At 36.9% G+C, this 19926-nt stretch overlaps 1 protein-coding gene across 1 annotated transcript in view; it reads right to left on the reverse strand.

Annotated features, from left to right (window-relative positions):
- AGBL4 (AGBL carboxypeptidase 4) overlaps nucleotides 1-19926 on the reverse strand; it is a 987573-nt gene that overhangs the window by 889214 nt on the left and 78433 nt on the right. The window lies entirely within an intron of this gene.

Below are 19926 nucleotides of genomic sequence, written 5' to 3' on the forward strand. Positions count from 1 at the left end.
TACCCAAAGCAATCTATAGATTAAATGCAATCCCCATTAAAATACCAATGGCATACTTCAAAGACCTAGAACAAACTCTCCAAAAATTCTTCTGGAATAAAAAAAGACCTGCAGCAATAGCTGTAGAAATCCTGAAAAAGTAGAACAGTGTTGGAGGGATCACAATACCAGATATCAAGCTATACTACAAAGCCATTGTTCTCAAATCTACCTGGTACTGGCACAAGAATAGACATGTAGACCAGTGGAACAGAGAACCCAGCAATTAACACAAGCCATTATGCTCAATTAATATTTGACAAAGGAGGCAAGAGCATACAATGGAGTCAAGACAGTCTCTTCAATAAATAGTGTTGGGAAAATTGGGCAAATACTTACAGAGAAATGAAACTAGACCACCAATTTACACCATATACAAAAAGTAAACTCAAAATGGGTAAAGGACTTAAACATAAGATGGGAAAACATAAAAATCTTAGAAGAAGCCATAGGCAGCAAAATAGCAGACATTTGTCGTAGCAATATCTTTACCAATTCACCTCCTAGGGCAGCCATGGGCAAACTACGGCCCACGGGACGGATCCGGCCCGTTTGAAATGAATAAAACTAAAAAAAAAAAAAAAAAGACCGTACCCTTTTATGTAATGATGTTTACTTTGAATTTATATTAATTAGTTCACACAAACACTCCATCCATGCTTTTGTTCCGGCCCTCCAGTCCAGTTTAAGAACCCATTGTGGCCCTCGAGTCAAAAAGTTTGCCCACCCCTGTCCTAGGGCAAAGGAAACTAAGGAGAAAATAAACAAATGGGACTACATCAAAATAAAAAGCTTCTGTAGAGCAAAAGAAACCATCAACAAAACAACAAGAAAGCCCACTGCATGGGAGAACATATTTGCCAATGTATCTTGATAAGGGTTTAATCTCCAAAATTTATAGGGAACTCATACAACTTAACAGAAGGAAGATAAACAACCCAATCAAAAAATGAGCAAAGGACCTAAGTAGACACTTTTCAAAAGAGGACATACAGAAAGCCAAGAGACATATGAAAACATGCTCAAAGTCACTAATCATTCGAGAGATGCAAATCAAAACAACAATGAGGTACCATCTCACTCCTGCCAGAATGGCTATCATCAACAAATCAACAAACAACAAGTGCTGGAGAGGAAGTGGAGAAAAAGGAACACTTGTACACTGCTGGTGGGAATGCAGACTGGTGCAGCCACTATAGAAGACAGTATGGCGTTCCCTCAAAAAATTAAAAATAGAACTGCCATTTGACCCAGTGATCCCACTTCTATGAATATATCCCAAGAAAAGAGAACCATCAATCCCATTTTTTTAAAATGAGGAGACAAAGTAGTAGAGCCTAAATGACTTGGTAAAGATCACAAATCTAGTTAAATAACAGAGTTGAAACTTATACCCAGGTTCTCAGAGTATGAACCCTGTGCTCTCTCCACTTTTGCCTCTACTATTTCAGGAAGGACTACTAACCCATCACTTGAAATAAGAAAGTCTAAATAACATTCTCCATTTCTTGTCAAAGATATTTTTGGTATTTCAATTTCTATGACACTTAATAAATGCATTGAGTGTTTATTGTATTAATTAAACAGAGGTTTATAAGAATTTGGAAACCTATTCCTGGATCTGCTACTCACCAGCCAAATGACCTTGGAAAATTCACTCTACCTCTCTGAACTACAGTATCCTCGTGTCTAAAATGGAGGTGAAAATGATGATGATATTCTAACATTTTCCTCAAAGTGTCATTGACAAAAAATCAGTTAATGAATCTGACAAAATTTTGAAAAATGAGACTATTGTATTTTATAAATATGTACAACCCTATATTATAAAAATGTAATATGCAAATGGTCGTTACGCTGTGAAGGGTAATGACAGACCGAGTAAGGACCAGATCATGGATCAGCAGGAGGGTGGGGCAGCAAGATACAAGTGGGGGGAAGAGAGCTACAGGAGGGGGCAGGGTAGCAAGCTATAAGGGGGGAAGGGGGAGGGGAGTGGAAGGAGCTACAGGAGGGCAGGGCAGCGGGCGGAGAGCTAATGGAGGGCAGCAGCAAGCTACTGGCGAGCTACTGGCACACAGATTCGTACGCAGGGCTACTAGTTGTTATAATAATTATCAACCAGGTATCAATAATTGTACTAACTTAATTAACCCAACGTTTTAAAACTCATGTCAACCAAAAGATTTGAAAATTAATATTTCCAATATTGTATTTGCTTGATTATTGCTTGTAGGAAACAATAGGTACTGCTATTACAAATAAGTTAAAGTGCTCTGGTCAATTTGGCTCAGTGGATAGAGCATCAGCCTGCTGACTGAAGGGTCCTGGGTTCAATTCCAGTCAAGGGCACATACTGTGATTAGGGCTTGTGTGGGAGGCAATCAATCAGTGTCACTCTCACATCAATGTTTCTCTCTCTCTGTCTCTCCCCCTCCCTTCCACTCTCTACAAAAAAATAAATAAGTAAAAAATAAATGGAAAACATATCCTCAGGTGAGGATTAACAGCAACAACAAAAAGTTAAAGCAAAGTACTGACTGCCTTTTCTAAGATGTGTGGTTTAAATTCATGCTAGAAAATTGCACCTTTGAACTGCTCTTCAACTAAAATTTGCTGCTAATCTCTAAAAATACTGTGTTGATAAGCTTTACATAGTTGGGATTTTTTAAAACTTAACATTTAAAATTTGGCAGTTTACTTACAATTTCTCACAACAGACCTTCAAATATGGAACCATATAGTCTTTTATATTAAAGTGTAATTTTAAAAGCATTATTTGTTCTCTCATAATTTTTAAAGCATTATTTGCTCTCTCAATGTGTTAGCATAAACCTTTCTCTAAATATAGTACACAAGGCATGAGATTAATAAAAAAAAAGGGCAATGAATAAGTTAAAATTATTTACTTAAGTATATTCAATATTTATTTGAAATACAATTTTAACTATATGCAAGTAATTCACACCATAATGGCCCAGATTCATGACCAGGGGGAAATCACATGTATTCAATTCATTACATTTATTATTTTAGAAAACACTTTTGTTAAATTATCAAAGGCTGAATTTACTGAGTGATTCATAAAACTGGATTCCACCTTATTCATAAGTTGTAATATTGGACTAACTAGAGTAACTTTCTTGTCTGTCTGCATTGAGACAACATAATTGTTTTAATTTCTTATTATTATGGGTAATAACTTCTTTTAAGGGGAAAGGATAAATAATTTTCCTTTTCATGAATCAATTAGTACTTGTATTTGCTGGTAACATTGGAATCTATCACTAGATTCTGCAAATAAATTAAACAATTTGAAAATCATGCATTACATTTGCTTTCAGGATGATGAAATCAACCCTTATATTATTGTATCCACAGCTGCATAAAAATCACAACAAAACTTTGTAGCTTAAAACAACAGCATTTTTATTATTTCTGCCAATTTTGTGGGTTGGCCAGTGATTCATGTGGGCTCACCCTTAATAAATATGTGAGTCTAGAGTACAGAGAGAGGTCAGTACTGGAGATAGAAATGAGTGTGTATTTAAAGTCAAGTGATCAGATGAAATAACCAGAAGGAGTACTTAACTGTAAACAGAGAAGAAGAAAAAAAGGTGCAAGAACTGAGCCCTGAAACATTCCAGTGTTTAGAAGGTAAAGAAATGAAGTGGAACCAATAAATGTAAAAAAGTAATGGACACTAAGACGAAAAAGAAAATTAGGGAGTTAGTACGCATCTTTGAAGCCCCCAAAAAGAAATACATCAAAGAGGAGGGCATGGGACTAGCCCAAATGGGTCAACCGGCTAATAGAATGATAAGAATACAGTTTTAATTGTGATTTAACAAGCTGGGGTCATTCATGACCATGAGAAAAGCAATTCTGAAGGAGCACTATGGTTCATGAAAACCTGATTGAATGGGCTCTAGGAAGAAAGAAACTAAAGAAGGACAACTCTTTCAATATGATTTTTTTCTATAAAAGGGAGCAGAAAAGGGAAGTAGAAACTGATAGGGTTGTGAGCCAAACTGCAGTTTTTTTTAAAGATGAGAGAAATGACAGCATATTTTTATGCTGATGGAAATAATACAGTACAGAAAAAAATAATAATGAAGATCGAGGGAGGAATTACTGAAGTGATATCTTTGCGTGAATGAGAAGAAATGAGATCTAATGTACAAGTGTAAAGGTTAAACTCTGGTATGAGCAGTAAGGAAAGGAAGTATAGAGCACAGATTTAAGTGAGTGATGGATATAGTGCTGGAAATTGGCAGAACTGTTCTTCTAATTGACCCTAATTTCTCTATTTATTGTTTGTATATTACCTATCAGTATCTGTGCTAGGCCATAGGAACACAAAGTAAAAAATAAAATAAAAAGGCATGGTCCTAGCCTTAAAGAGATTGCTTGTTTGAGTGACAGATAGGCTTGCCCATAGACTCAGACAGAAGAAAAGACAGGAGGAGGACCAGGGTTGAGGAGATCATTAAGTTTGCGGGACATTGAATTTGTGGTGCCTCTCAGAAGCCTCCTTCATAACTTTGCACAGAGCTAAATTTAGTTATAATCTCAGTCGGTTAATAAATATAATATTGTTACAACACCGCACATCCTTTTTTATTACTATTAAAAAAATTAAAATTATATACATATGTGTATCATTCTTTCTATAGTCTTTCCACTGAGACTTAGAATTCAAGCAATGAATTGTTAGTTTAAGAATGTCACTTACATACTTTATAAAGTGATTTTCCTCTTCCCCGATATTTTAAGTACTCACCTGGCACTGAAGTGCTATCTTTGCATGTGTGAGAAGAAATGAGATCTAATGTGCAAGTGGAAAGATTAAATTCCAATAATTTAATAAATAAATAATTTAATAAATTAGCAGAAACAGTTACTACATAGTTATTACAATATTATTGACTATATTCTCCGTGCTAATATAATGTTTAATGTAAACTGTAATTTAAAAAATTTAAGTAATTTTTTAAAGTTTAAAAGAATGTCACTCATCTTGTATAAAGAACATTATTTCTAAATACTTATAAATATTAGAAGAAAAAGCATGTTGACTATATCAGAAAAATGTTGTGTTCCTAATATGGGAGAAGCTAATTTATGTTTATGACATCATAGTGTACAAATAATTTGAACATGGGTATGACTCAAGTTAGCACTCAATAGAAGATTGCTAGGATATGAAATTCCATTGTATATTATTGTAATTTACCTCCACATTATTGCATTGTTATAGATTCTAAAGTTATCACTAGCTTCTAAAAAAATTTAGTGATAATATACGGTTTGTTCCCTGTTTGCTTTCAGATATAAAAACACTAAATAAAAATTAACATGAAAAACATCTGAACCTAGCAGGCAGTTAGGCATTTGAAGAGAATCAATCAGTATAAATAGAAACAGTTATGTGCTACTAATGGAATAATGCTATTGAATATTATATTTTTATTGCAATAGGTTTTCAAATACTTGTACACAGGAAGGATGCTAAAAATTCTTTCCTAACAGTATCCAATGATACTCTTAGGAAACCAAAAGTGTTTTGAATAACACCAGTGCTAATGATATGCAGAGTTTATCAAGATTTGGTAGAACTATTATATCAGAACTGTGAACTTAAAGGTCCATAAACCAAAGTACAACAGGAACATTTCTGTTTTCCTCAACTATCCCTAAATATAACTGATCATTTATTGTCAAGCAAAATGATGTCATAATAAATCAAAATGAATACCAGCTTTGAACTCCTCATATGTGATATAGAAAAATGTATGAGAAGAAATGGTCACAACCAGACAGAATGCAATGAACAATCAAGTCTTTAGCCTTGTCCATCTCAAGAGACTGATGCTAGGAAGTTATAATGAAAACTAGAGGCCCCTGTGCACGAATTCATGTGCCAGTGAGGTCCCTCAGCCTGGCCTGTGGGATCGGGCCAAAACTGGCTCTCTGACATCCCCTGAGGGGTCCCAGATTGTGAGAGGGTGCAGGCCAGACCGAAGGACCCCCCAAATGCACGATCAGGACCAGGGAGGGATGTGGGAGGTTGGCCAGTCGGGGAGGGATCGAGGGAGGGCTCCAGGGCATGTCTGCCCGTCTCACTCAGTCCCAATTGGCCAGACCCCAGCATCAAGCTAAGCTACCGGTCGGAGTATCTGCTCCCTGGTGGTCAGTGCATGTCATAGTGACTGGTTGACTGGTTGATTGTCTGCCCCCTGGTGCTCAGTGCACGTCATAGCGAGCAGTTGAACAGCCTTAGCATATCATTAGCAAATTACTCTTTGATTGGTTGAATGGATGACTGGACACTTAGCATATTAGGCTTTTAATATACAGGATCCTCCTCCAACATGTAAGAATAGTATATACATATTTATAAAATTATGAAATTATATACATATTTATATAATGACTTCTCAAATTCATGTCTATCAAGTAGATTAGCTGTCTCCAATGATGCCTTCCCATTCCATCTTAACTATTTGGTTTCCCACTGGCTACTTCAATTCCATAAAAATACTAGTTTATTTCTAAACCAATAACTTATCATTCAACATAAAACCTATTTTGTTCCAAATGTTTTACATATCTTACATCATTTAATCTTTACCTGTTCCCTCCCTGTATGGTAGGTATAAGTTTTCCTTCCACAGAAGGAAATTGAGACTCAGCTAATTAACTTACACAAAGTCACACAACCAGTAAGGAGCAAAGACAGAATTTGAATTCAAGTCTGCCTGACTCCAAAGCTCCTTCCACTCACAACTAGGTACCAGATACTATTTCTATTCCATCAGAGAATTAAAAAGAGAAGAAATAATTTATGGCATTAAAGAGCTTATTACATTCTAGGAAAAAGTACCTAAACTACAAAGCAGAGTATGATATGGTGTGAGAGAAGTTAAAATAATTGGTTTAGTACAAGGATACATCACACACACACACACACACACACATCTAATAATAAATTTCAGGAAAGGTTTTATGGATTAGATGACATTTGAAATAGGTCTTAAACAATAAGTTATTTTATCAAAAGGTGAAAATTTTGTGGTGGGAGTGGAAATTCAGGAAGGACATAGAGTCAGAGGCCTTTCTAAAAGAATAATCAAGAAAACCACAGCAAAAAGCATGTTTAGTACACAGTGAATATTTTCAGAATGACTGGACAAGTACAGTGGAGTAAAGCAAAGGAAGACTAGAAAAATAAGTTGTGTGCACACTAAAGGGTCTTAAATAGCATGTTGAAGAAATTTATTCCATTCATAAAGCACAAGGCAGTTGCTGAAAGCTTTTAAGTAGGGAGTGATGTGATTCAAGCTATGCTTCAGGAAAATGACTTGTACAAAGGTACTCATTTTACATTAAAAAAAGTACATGTAATATAGGGTGCCCCCCCCCCAAAAAAACACATATTCTGAATAATTATACAGGTGGTATTTACTAGAATAATTGAGCTATCAGCTATAGTTGTGTGTATACTTTTTTGGGGGGATACCCTGTATATTGAAAGTGTAGAGACCTGAGGAATGAAGGTAAATTTTGAAATTACTGCTATAATCCTGGCAGCCTGAACTAAGACAAACAAACATGGTAAAAATGGATAGGGTGGAAGTGTATGAAATCTAAATATTTCATTAAAACACAGAGTTAGTAAAAAGTTAAGATAAACTAGAATTCAAATCTGTCTGATTCCAAAATACTTGTTCTTTCCTTTATACCATGCTGCCTTCACAGTGTTACATCCCACAGTGCTGTGCATAAAAGTACATGTTCAAAAAAACATTTGTTGGCTTTTTGTTGTGATTGTTATCGAGTATTTAAATCTTGTACATAAGCAATCATTGCATATAATAGTCAATGTATATTTGTTGAGTGAATGCTCAATGAGGAAACTGAAACTCTTAAAAGAATTAGAGCCTATAGACATAGACATTGATGGAGCACATTCTTTGCACTGCTTATGTACACAACCATTCTCCTTCTGGCTTAATCCTAAAACAGTCATATAAATCAGTCATAACTACATTTGCTAAACTCTGTTTGGGCATAGTAGTATATCTAAGGTAGAATGGAAAGGAGAAATATCCATAGGAGTCTCTCTGAGCATGACTCCTTCTAGCACCTACACTCTGGAACTGCTAAGAGTGGGAGTCACAGGCTATATGCCTTGACTGGTACACTTGGAGACAGACAGCTATGATGCTTCAATAATAGTTCACCAAATCTTCCTACATGCATTGAAATAGATGCATTCATCAACATTTTACCCACCTAAGGAACACTGACATGAAGGTGCAAGGCTAGGATAAAAAGTGCAAATTCATTCATAGGTGTCCCCACATAATCCATGAGCACTGACATTACGGAGACAGGCACTGGGCTAGCTGGTTATTTTAGGAATGTTGACTTTAGGATAACTGTTGAAATGCCTGAGCATGGGAGTCATTAAGGTGTTTAAAATGTATCATTTATCCTGTTACACAAATCATCCTTTCTCTTTCTCATGCATTTCCTTGATAAATGTTCATTTTCTACACTTAGTCTCATTAATTTTCTAGTCATTCATCCCACATTTACTGCAGAGCTACCATGTGCCAGATACTAAACCAAGCTATACTATAGAAAATAGTCGAAAAGAAGTCCTTGCCTTCCAAAAGCTCAAAGTCTAATGTAAGGGACCTACATATAAATAAATCATTATATTGCAATGAGAGAAGAAGATATATGAATCCCCCAGATGAAAGATATGGGAAAGAAGCCAGAGCTATAAGATTTAATGGACCAAAAGTGCACCATCTGCAAGAATCTTAAACAATAGATGTAGAAATGTCAGGCTAAGGAAGAATCACAGATTTCTAGAATGTTCCAGCTCCAAAAGAACAATCATTTATATATATATATCTTTAAAAAGCACTATTTCCTGAACAGTCACTATGTCAGGCTCTGAGGATATATAAACAAACCCTGGTCCCCACCCACCTCAAGAACTCCACAACCCAGTAGGAAAATTCATGATTACTCATTCATAAACAGAAGGCATTAAAAAGAATATGAATATATCATACATTTTGAAAATTTTGTTAATATAGAATGCCACACCACTAGGATAAAATTTAAAAACAGTTCTTGCTTAAGACACATTTGCCCTGCTATAAACTCTGGAATATTCTATCATCACTATGTCTCTGCAAATGTTTGTGTGACCAGCACATGACAAAACCTCTTAGTTTCATCCCCTACCCCTCCATCCTCAGACACTTCCTGACACCACACTTGGCCCCCAGGTAAAAATAGCCACTCCCTCTTTGGTGACTACCTCATACCCTATCCAGACTCTACTCACCTGAACTTGATTGATTAATTTATTCATTTTATTACTTAATCAAAAAATATTTTTTGATCACCCATTATGTAAAAGATGCTGGTGCTGGGGAAATAAAGCACTCAACAATACAGAAACAATCCTGTTCTCATGCAGCTTACATACTAGAGGGGATGACATAATGATCAAACAAAATCATAAATATATACCAAGGTTGGTGATAAGTGCTAAGAACAAAAATAACTTGGGGTAAGAGGGAAAGGAGAGATGAAAAAAGAATACTAAAATAGTTGTGCATCCAGCAAAGTCCTCCCTAGGACGACATGTTAGCGGAAACCTGAATTAAGTGAGAGATGTACCATGTGAGTATCTTGGTGGCAGAGCATTCTAGGCAGAAGAAGTGCAAAAGGCTGGGGGTGAGTTTGCACAGTGTATATTTAAGGAACTGTCAGATGAGAGATGGTGGTGACTTGAACACTATCAGCCCCTGTAGCTTTTTAGTGAACTTACTTGAATCCCAATCAGACTATGACCTTAAGAGCAAGAATAAGATTTGGAAACAGCCCCAGTGCCCATCAACAAATGAGTGGATTAAAAAGCTGTGGTATATTTACACAATGGAATACTATGCAGCTGTAAAAAAAAAAAAAAAAGAACTCTTACTATTTGCAATAGCATGAATGAACCTGGAGAGCATTATGCTAAACTAACTAAGCCAGTCAGAGAAAGATAAGTATCACATGTTCTCACTCATATGTGGAATCTAATGAATAAAACAAACTGACAAACAAAATACTAGATCCAGAGACATATAAGCATGTAACAGACTTTTAAACTTCAGAGGGAAGACGGGGGAGGGCAAGTGGGTGGGGGGGAAAGTCACTATTTATTAGAAAAGGCAAACAAAAGCTAATTTAAAAAAGGCTAATCTCTATCACTACCATCCTTAACCCTCACCTGTACCACTCTACAGATACAACTAGAGCAGTGATGGTGAACCTTTTGAGCTCCGTGTGTCAGCATTTTGAAAACCCTAACTTAACTCTGGTGCTGTGTCACATATAGAAATTTTTTGATATTTGCAACCATAGTAAAACAAAGACTTATATTTTTGATATTTATTTTATATATTTAAATGCCATTTAACAAAGAAAAATCAACCCAAAAAATGAGTTTGCGTGTCACCTCTGACACGTTTGTCATAGGTTTGCGATCACTGAACTAGAGTCATACTGTCACAATTAGATTGTGCTTTCAGGATTCCAGAGCTGTGTCAGAAGAGTGTGATCCCAGCAAGGGCAGCCAGGAGGTTTGATGAACAGTGCCCAAAAAGCATAGGATGTTGAGGTATAATTTCAGCTGAAAGAGGTTCCAAAAGGTCCAGGCTTTGGACAATATTGCAGACCAAGCATATTTGCCATTTAGTGCTCCAGGGAAATATGTCTATTCACATGTGGATCTCAGCCAAAGCTGAAAAGTAAATTTGGGTACAGACATAGTGAAAATTAAGTCTCCATTTCCATCAAGAGGGCAAGGGTTCAAGGCAATACCCCAGCCTTAAAGAATTACGAAGATCTTATGTGCATATATGCATTACCTATGGGTGGTGAAGGCCTGGGGTGGGGCAGGAACTGGGTAGAGAGGATGGCAAAGGGGGTGAAGGGGACATCTGTAATACACTCAACAATAATTTTTTTAAAAGAAAGTTTAAAAAATCAGTGTAGTGTTGGAATGGATCATGAGATAAGCATTTCAATTTAATAACAAAATTAAACCTAGCACCTTTAAAATAAAATAAATACCAAAAATCAATATAAAAAAAAATGAGAGAGAGAGAGAGAAAGCTAGGTGAGTAGTAAGACTATGCCACAGAAAAGGAGATATCAAGAAAGAACCCAGTTCTGCAGACTATACCAATGCAGGAAATGCTACAACTTGTAGACTAACAACCAGGGTTTGTCTCTTGTACATGAGATAACAAGACTAGTTGACAGTGACTCTGATAATACTCTGTTCAAGACTGGCTCAGGGATGAGACATACTAGAATGAACGCAAAGCCCATCAGCAGTATATCTAACTGTTGGAAGCTAGGAAAAGAAAGGTAAAGGTGTGGGTAGCAGCTGTTCCACAAAATCAGAGATGTGTCAAGCTGGAAGAACCATAGCAGACCTGCAACCACAACTGTTTTAGAGATGTCCATCATTCCCCACTACCTACAGCCCCTTATGAGAGACTCTGTCATACCTTCTGCACTGAAAAGGCAGCTCTATATAACCAACAACCACCCTCAATTGCCACAACTGACCACACCCAAGCTGAGCCAGTAATATTTTCCTTCTGATAATCATAATCCTATACAATAAAAGCTTAATATGCTAAGTGCCCGGTCGTCGGGTCAGCCGTTCAACCAATCAAAGCCAAATATGCTAATGATATGCTAAGGCCACTCAAGCACGCATTATGACGTGCACTGACCACCGGGGGGCAGATGCTCCAACCAGTAGGTTAGCTTGCTGCTGGGGTCCAGCCGATCAGGACTGAGTGAGATAGGCCAGACACACCCTGGAGCCCTCCATCAGTCCCTCCCTGCCTGGCCAACCTCCTGTGTCCCTCCCCAGCCCCAAATGTGCACCAGTGGGGTCCCTCGGCCTGGCATGCACCCTCTCGCAATCCGGGACCCCTGGGGGATGTTGGAGAGCCGGTTTCGGCTTAATGGCAGAACAACCAGTCACTATGATGCACACTGACCACCAGGGGGCAGATGCTCAACGCAGGAGCTGCCACCTGGTGGTCAGTGCGCTCCCCCGCAGCCAGAAGCTGGGCTCACAGCTGGTGGCACAGCAGTGGTGGGGGGAGCCTCTCCCGCCTCTACATCCCTTGAGGGCTCCCGGACTGTGAGAAGGCACAGGCCTGGCTGAGGGCCCTCCCCCCGCCCCCCGAGTGCGCAGATTTCATGCACTGGGCTTCTAGTTGATATATAAGACTGAGTTTACTAGATTATGCCGAGCAGGCCAAAATCAACACTGTGGCAACTGAAAGCCACAACAAGCTGGAAACAGAAAACAGACGAGAACATGCAGGCCCAGGCATATATGGAAAGAGGAAGAGGCCGCCTGACAAGTTTCTAGTTTCCTTTATGCCCTATGTACATGGGTTAAAAATGCTTGTTTATTAGTGACTAAGAATACTTGGATAAAGTTTCCCTTAAAAAATAGTCTTGTTCTCTAGAATTTTAGGGATCTTTAACAACATATAATTATCATGTGCTATGCATTATTTATAGTCCTATATTAAATGTTTAAATTCAATTGTGATTATTTTATTCTTAAATGGTATTAAGTTATACTTTAAATATCATCCAAGCCCTAGCTGGTTTGGCTCAGTGGATAGATTATTGGCCTGCAAACTAGATGGTCCCGGGTTTGATTCCAGTAAAGGGCACATTCTCAGGTTGTGGGCTCGATCCCCAGTAGGGGGCATGCAGGAGGCAGCTGATCAATGATTCCCTCTCATCATTGATTTTTCTATCTCTATCTTCCTCTCCCTTTCTCTCTGAAATCAATAAAAATATATTTAAATAAATAAATATCATCCAATATCCCAGGATCCACAAATCTCAGGACAAAGAAACACACATACAAAAAAATACATACCCTTCCCTTCAGCAATGGGCATCCAAATTTTACTTATTAAATTGCTTCCCGTATTTTACTCTGTTTAGATGTATAAAAGGTTAAAATCTAATTCCATTTACAATGCTGATCCAGCAAGAAAGAAATTAATTTGGCATTAGAGTAGCAACATCAATTTCCCATGTACCTAAAGTAATGCATTTACTGGAAAGAGATTAATATCAATTCCATAAATCATTCACATGCTTTTTCCGGAGTTTGAGACATCTGAGTAATGTCATATATGTGAGCTGATATCACCTTGTGCATACTCCATTCATTAATCTATGCCTGGGGTTGCAGAATAGCTGTCAGGAGAAAATATAAAACTTGGAAAAGAATCAATCTCTCTGTTCTTAATTTTTTTGTGACTTGTTTTAGGTAAGGTAAGCCAAATGATGCCAGAAATGCAATGGCATTAATGAATACTGGCAGCCAGCATTTTCAGAAAAAAACAACAACAAACATTTGGTCAATTATCTTCCTAGTGATAACAACTACTGAATACCCATGTGATAAGACAACATGTAAATGTCAATGTAAATATTCCATTAAGGATCCTCAATAAAGTGCTGACTGAAAGAAGAAATGAGTCTGAACCTCTCCTGTATATAGCAGCTCTTCATTGTTACTGTTGATTTTCTTAATCACACAATCTCAGAGTTGTTTGTACCTGTATTAGTCAGGGTTCTCCAGAAAAACAGAACCAATATAGTGTGTGTGAGTGTGTGTGTGTATAGAAAGAAATTTATTATAAGCAATTGGTTCATATTATTATGGAGGCTGACAAGTCTCAAGACCTTCAGTTGGCAAACCAGGGACCCAGGAGAGCTGATGGTGTCATTCCAGTCCAAATGCAGCAGGCTCAAAATCCAGGAAGAACCATTGTTTTGGTTTAGTTGCAGGCAGGAAAAAATTGATGTCCCAGATCAAGGCACTCAGGCAGGAAATGTTTCCCCTTACTCAAGGGAGGCTCAACCTTTTTGTTCTATTCAGGCTTTCAACTGACTAGAGGAGGTCCACCCCCTTTAGGGAGGGCAGCCTGCTTTACTCAGTCTACCCATTCAAACATTAATCTCATTGAGAAACAACTTCACAGGCACACCCAGAATAATGTTTTACCAAATGTCTGGTCACTCCATGAGCCAGTTAAGTTGTCATATAAAATTAATTATCTCAGGTAACTTAGAAATCATCTACCAACCCCAAAAACAGAGCCCCAAATTTTTTCATGATACAGGATGAGAAAAATAAGACTCAGATATATAAATTCAGAAATCCTTATGACCAGTAAATAGTTGGTTTTGACCAGTTGAAAATTATTACCCTAACCAGCGATTTTCAACTGGAGTTCCCCAAGAAGCACACTGGTGTGTCACAAGAATTTTTGAAAAGCTCAATACCTGACTATTTAATCAGGGGCACTGACTTCTTTTCCCTTAGACTGTCAAATTTAAAAAATGACAGCCCAGCCTTCATGGCTCAGTGGCTGAATGTGAACCTATGAGCCAGGAAGTCACAGGTTCAATTCCCACTCAGGGCATATGCCCAATGTGTGGCATGCAGAAGGTAGCTGATCAATGATTCTTTCTCATCACTGATGTTTCTATCTCTCTCTCCCTCTCCCTTACTCTCTGAAATTAATAAATTTATATTAGATATTATCCATAAATGAGTGAGATCATGTGGTATTTTTCTTTCAATAGGCCCTTCCAATTCTCTTGCCTCAGAGGTTTGTGAGGCAATAAAAAGGCAAAGATAACCTTCAACACTTCTATTTCTGACTGTAACCAGGATTATGCTAGTAGAAAGAGGAGACTTCCACTGGAAACAGGAGGAAAGAAATAACCCCACATACTGGGAAAGTGATAGAAGGCAAGGATCCCATGAGTGATAGAAGAAAGAGGTGTTCACTAGCAGTCCTAGCAAGGAATGGCTGTGCAGGGCACTAGGGAAAAGAGCTATGGTCACTAGGGCTCTGGATCTAGGCAAAGGTCCCCATAAAGACCCCCATTTTCTGCTTGCAGTGAGGCATTCCACTTTCAAAGAGATGCATGGGCTTGGATGATGAGGGTGTCATGGTGCCCAGATATTTCAAAATTAGTAGATCTTATCTCATTGCCTAAGTTTCGAAGTCTTTCCTAACTTTAGGTAAAGAGAAAGAGCCTCAATGAATATGAGAAGATGAATTTTCCAAAATTCCAATGAGATGGACACCCAAAGTCATGAGTTTGATTTAAATAAACTAAATAATTTGACATTTCCTGATGAGTGCATGAACTAGGACCCACACCCACAATAAACAGGCCAAAATCCTTCTGAAAATATGTACTTAAGTCCTAATTTTAAGTCTATGACATTTTCCTGACTATTCCTAAAGGATTGAGTTCTCTAAATTCACATATGTCACCCTTTCTCCATCAACTGCTAGAAAATCCAATTATCTTCCTCCATCAATGAGGAGCAAAATATGCTATGAATATATGCAATTAGCCTTCCCAGATCAGATATTCAAACCCTTCACGGGGAGGGAATTAAAGCTCCCAACGTGGGGACAGTTACATTAGCACCTACCTACCTCAAAGGGTCTCAACTTGCTGTCCTATAAGCTAATATAAAACATCAGATTGGTTATTTGCTTGTACTCCAGATTGTCAAGACTCAGGTTGTCATGAGTAAGCCAGCAAGTAAAAGGATCAACACTGAATAACTAAGAGTGAACTCAGGTATATGAGCACAGGTTTTGAGGTTAGGTAGGCATGGGTTGAACTCCAGATTCTGCTACTTATTTGTTATATGCAGTTAAGCAAGTCACATAATTTCTCTGATCCTCAATTTATTCAATTTCCTTTTCCAAAAATAGAAATAAAGTGCTTGTCCTAGTTTTTATCTAGAATTTATAAGGCCATAATAGATGTAAAAATACTTTGTAAAACATAAAATAATATATAAATATTAGGAATTGTTATAGTTTTTATTGAATGACAACAAAAAAAGGAGGAAGAGGAAGATGGGGACTAGGAGTAAAAGGAGAAGAAGGAAATTAATGTTGTTGACATTTATAGGGTTTCTCCCATGTCTTAGGCATTTTATACATTACTTGATGTGATCTACACAACCATTCTATAAGACAGTTTGTTATTCTACATATTATAAAATAAAGTCAATGAAAAACATATCCTAGGGTAAGGATTTACTTTTTTTAAACAATGATAGTTAAATATTTAAGCATTAATATATTAAAAATTAAAACTACATTTTCATAACATTTTAAAACTGTTTCAATATCTCTTTGTTTAAACTGACAAGTGAAAAGGACATTTATTTCTTATATTGTCACACTCTTCAGGAGTAACTATAAAAATTGATAAAAGATAAAAACTGTCTGTAATTTCAGTTTACTGTACAGGAAAGTTAAAAAAACAAACAAACACAAAACATATTGGGAAGGAATTAACCAGTACACATGGATATGAGCATTTCCTTATAAATGTTGCAATGAAATCTGCCCTATATTTCTTCCAACATACTTCCAAACAAGTATGTTTTATATTTAAGAGACAATTCAAATACAAATGTTCTGTGATTGATGTCTAAATTATGAATGGAATGACAAATTGAATATTAAGATGAAGGCACTGGGTCAGGTTAATCCATCTACCCTCAGCTCCTTCAGGCAAAGCAAGGAACCATACCAGTTTTCCATTATCTCATCTTTTATAATAGCTATATCCCTGTATAGACAATGATGACAGAGATAGAAGAACAGAGACTTTAGAAAAATGTCTCACTCATCCAAGAGAGAATAAGGATTTTTCAATTGAGTAGAAACTTAATATTTTACGCAATTGTCATTTATTCATTCATTAGAAGAAATTAGAAGAGTGAAAAGTCATATACAGTTGGAGAATCATGAAATTAACTTCATGGTAAAGTAACTGGGTGTAGGCCTTGAGGATGGATCTGATTTTAATAAAAATGTGGAAAAGAACTCACAAAGAGAATATCATGATCAAAATCAATATAATAAGGATTGATATTGGTAGTAGAAAGAAAATGAAAATGCATTCATGAGGAGGATCATACAGGTACAGTATGCATTCTCAACAGGGGCGTATCTGGAGATGCAATGGAATTTTAGCTGCTACAATGATCTGTGGCCCTCTGAAGGACTACTGAGATATGTAGTATATCTGTGGCATTGAAATTTTGTGTGGTTGGGGAAATTAGAAAAATAAAGTGTCTAAAAAAGGTCCTCATCAGAGTGATAATTAAAAAGAGGTTAAGAAAAACTGGAGTAGAGTAACAGGATTTAATGAGTGATTAGGTAGAGAGGCAAAGAAAAATTTAAGATGACTCTGGATGACAAAGAAACTGCTGTAATTTTTTAAATTAAAAGAAAGGTAAAAGGGGATTTTTTTCTTTTTTGAAATTAGAACATGATAACTTTGGTTTGGAGAGATGTCCATCTTAAAATACCAATAGAACATCTAGCTAGAGGCACAATCAGGTAGATTAAGATATGGGATTGGTGCCTTGAAAAGAGTTTAAGACTGATGATACTTTTCAAGGCAGTGCTTATTCAAAACTTGGTCTATAGATTAATGCTGGCTTACAAACTATTTATTACAGATCTACTATAAAACAGGTACAGTAAGGTACTTTTAAAAATCATTTGGCAACCAAACTCACAATTGGTGTACTTATTTAGCTGAACAAGGTACAAACCAGTTTAGATTTTGGCAAACTCATGTGGTAGATTGCATGTGGCATAAGCTTTATATAAGTCATGCACAGCAAGACCATATACAGAGCAATGACACAGGAAATTTAAAAAATAAAAAGTTCTTGAGCACCTATAATTCTTGAGAAGTATTGTACCAGTACATTAATTATGTGCCAATAATCATATAAAGTTATGACTTAATAAAAGTGCATTCCAAAGTTTCTAAGAGGGCAGGGACAATAGTAAGATGGCTAATCAAAAAATCAAGCATTCTAATTTTTAGGCAAATCTTTACAAATAGGCACATAATGCATTTTTACTGAAAGAGAATTCATAGTTTTCATTAGATTCTCAAAAATGCCTGTGACCTAGGAAAGGCTAATAACCACTGCAGTACAAATTACTTACCACTGTTATCTCTGTACCCACAGTACCTGGCACAGACTTCATTTATCCTTTTGACAAATAGTTAATGAAAGCCTACTATATGTTAGGCTCTGGTGACATAGCAAATAGATAAAGTGGCTGTTTTTATTGTAGGGGAGTCAGATAAATAAATAAGTAAATGAATAGGCAGAGAATAAAAACAGGAAAATATGATAGAACAATTGGGTGGCTACTTTAGACTGGCTAATCACAGAAGGCCTCTCTGAGGAAGCAAAATGTAAGCTGAGATCTGAATGCCAAGATGCAAAGATGGTGGTGGAGGGAGGGTTGGTGGGGAAGGGGTATCAGATTCCAAGAAGAATTGGCTGGAAACAAATTTAGCCTGCTCTGTGAACAGGCAGAAAGTCACTGTGGCTAAAGCATTATTGGGGAGAGTGAGAATGGCATAAGATGAAGTCAGAAAAGTAGCCAAGGGCCAGATCTTTGTAGTCAGGGTAAGGAATCAGGATTTTATCCTAACTGATAGGAAGACAATAGAATGCTGTAACTCTTTTTTTTTTCCAGAAAGGAAGGAATAAGATGAAATAGAAACATCACTGATGATAGAGAATCACTGATCGGCCACCTCCTGCACACTCTACACTGGGGATCGAGCTGCAACCCTGAAACGAACCATGACCTCCTGGTTCATAGGTCAACGTTCAACCACTGAGCCACACTGGCCCAGCAAAACAATGGAATGTTTTAAATAGAAGTAAAACAGAATCTGATTTGAGTTTAAAAGGATCTCTCTAGATCGGGGTGGGCAACCTTTTTGTGAGTGCATGCCAAAACCATCAAAATCTCTGACTCAAAATTCTTCTACGTGCCAACCCTAATTTTTTGAGAAAATGTTACGCCTACTTGATATCTCTTAAGGTGTACATATGTGAAGAACCTTGAAGAAATAATAAAATTCATTCGAGCAACAAAAACACAGTATATGATGATGAAAAACACATTTATTTTTTAATGTATGCATGTACACTGATAGTCCGACAGAAAACTTTATGACTCCATTTGATATTATCAGTGGGACTTTTGCTGCTGCATCGCTGATGACAGAGATTTTACATCAGGTTTATATTTTGTGACCTTCAGAGATATGTATGAGCTACTACTTTCAATCGTCAAGCTACTCCTATTCCGAGACTTAACAAAATTCATCATTTAAAACAAAGATTCACAAGCGTATGTGGATGAAACCAAAACACTGGTCAAATCTAGGAAGGCAGGGAGAGTTAAGGCAGAGGCATAGAAATTACTCTTCCCTTCTCTCGTCAATCCATGTCTATGGTCTTTAAGATAACTTGTTATGTAAAATTATTTATTTATCTAAGATGCACCTACACTGAATTTATCTGAAAAATAAAAAAGTCGATATTAAGAAAAACATTATAAATGGAAGATTATAAGAGAGGGTTTCGCATGCCAGCAAAAGTTACTGGTGTGCCATGTTTGGCACGCATGCCAGCAGTTGCCCACCCCTGCTCTAGATGCTGTGGTAAGAATGGGTATGAAGAAAGAGGAACATGCGTGAAAGGAAGAAAGAGAAACAGTAGTTCTCAAGGACAGATAGTTATTTGAATGAGGAAGACAAAAAAAAAAAATAATGGATTCAGGAGATTAATGAGCATAATAATAACTCTCAATGGATGGATGGATGGATGGATGAATAATTAGATGTGATATTCAAGATGTATAAAGATTAACG

This window comes from Myotis yumanensis, unplaced genomic scaffold (genome assembly GCF_028538775.1).
Source record: "Myotis yumanensis isolate MYYU_CA2020_CCGP unplaced genomic scaffold, mMyoYum1.0.hap1 SCAF_2, whole genome shotgun sequence".
NCBI classification, from domain to species: Eukaryota; Metazoa; Chordata; class Mammalia; order Chiroptera; family Vespertilionidae; genus Myotis; species Myotis yumanensis.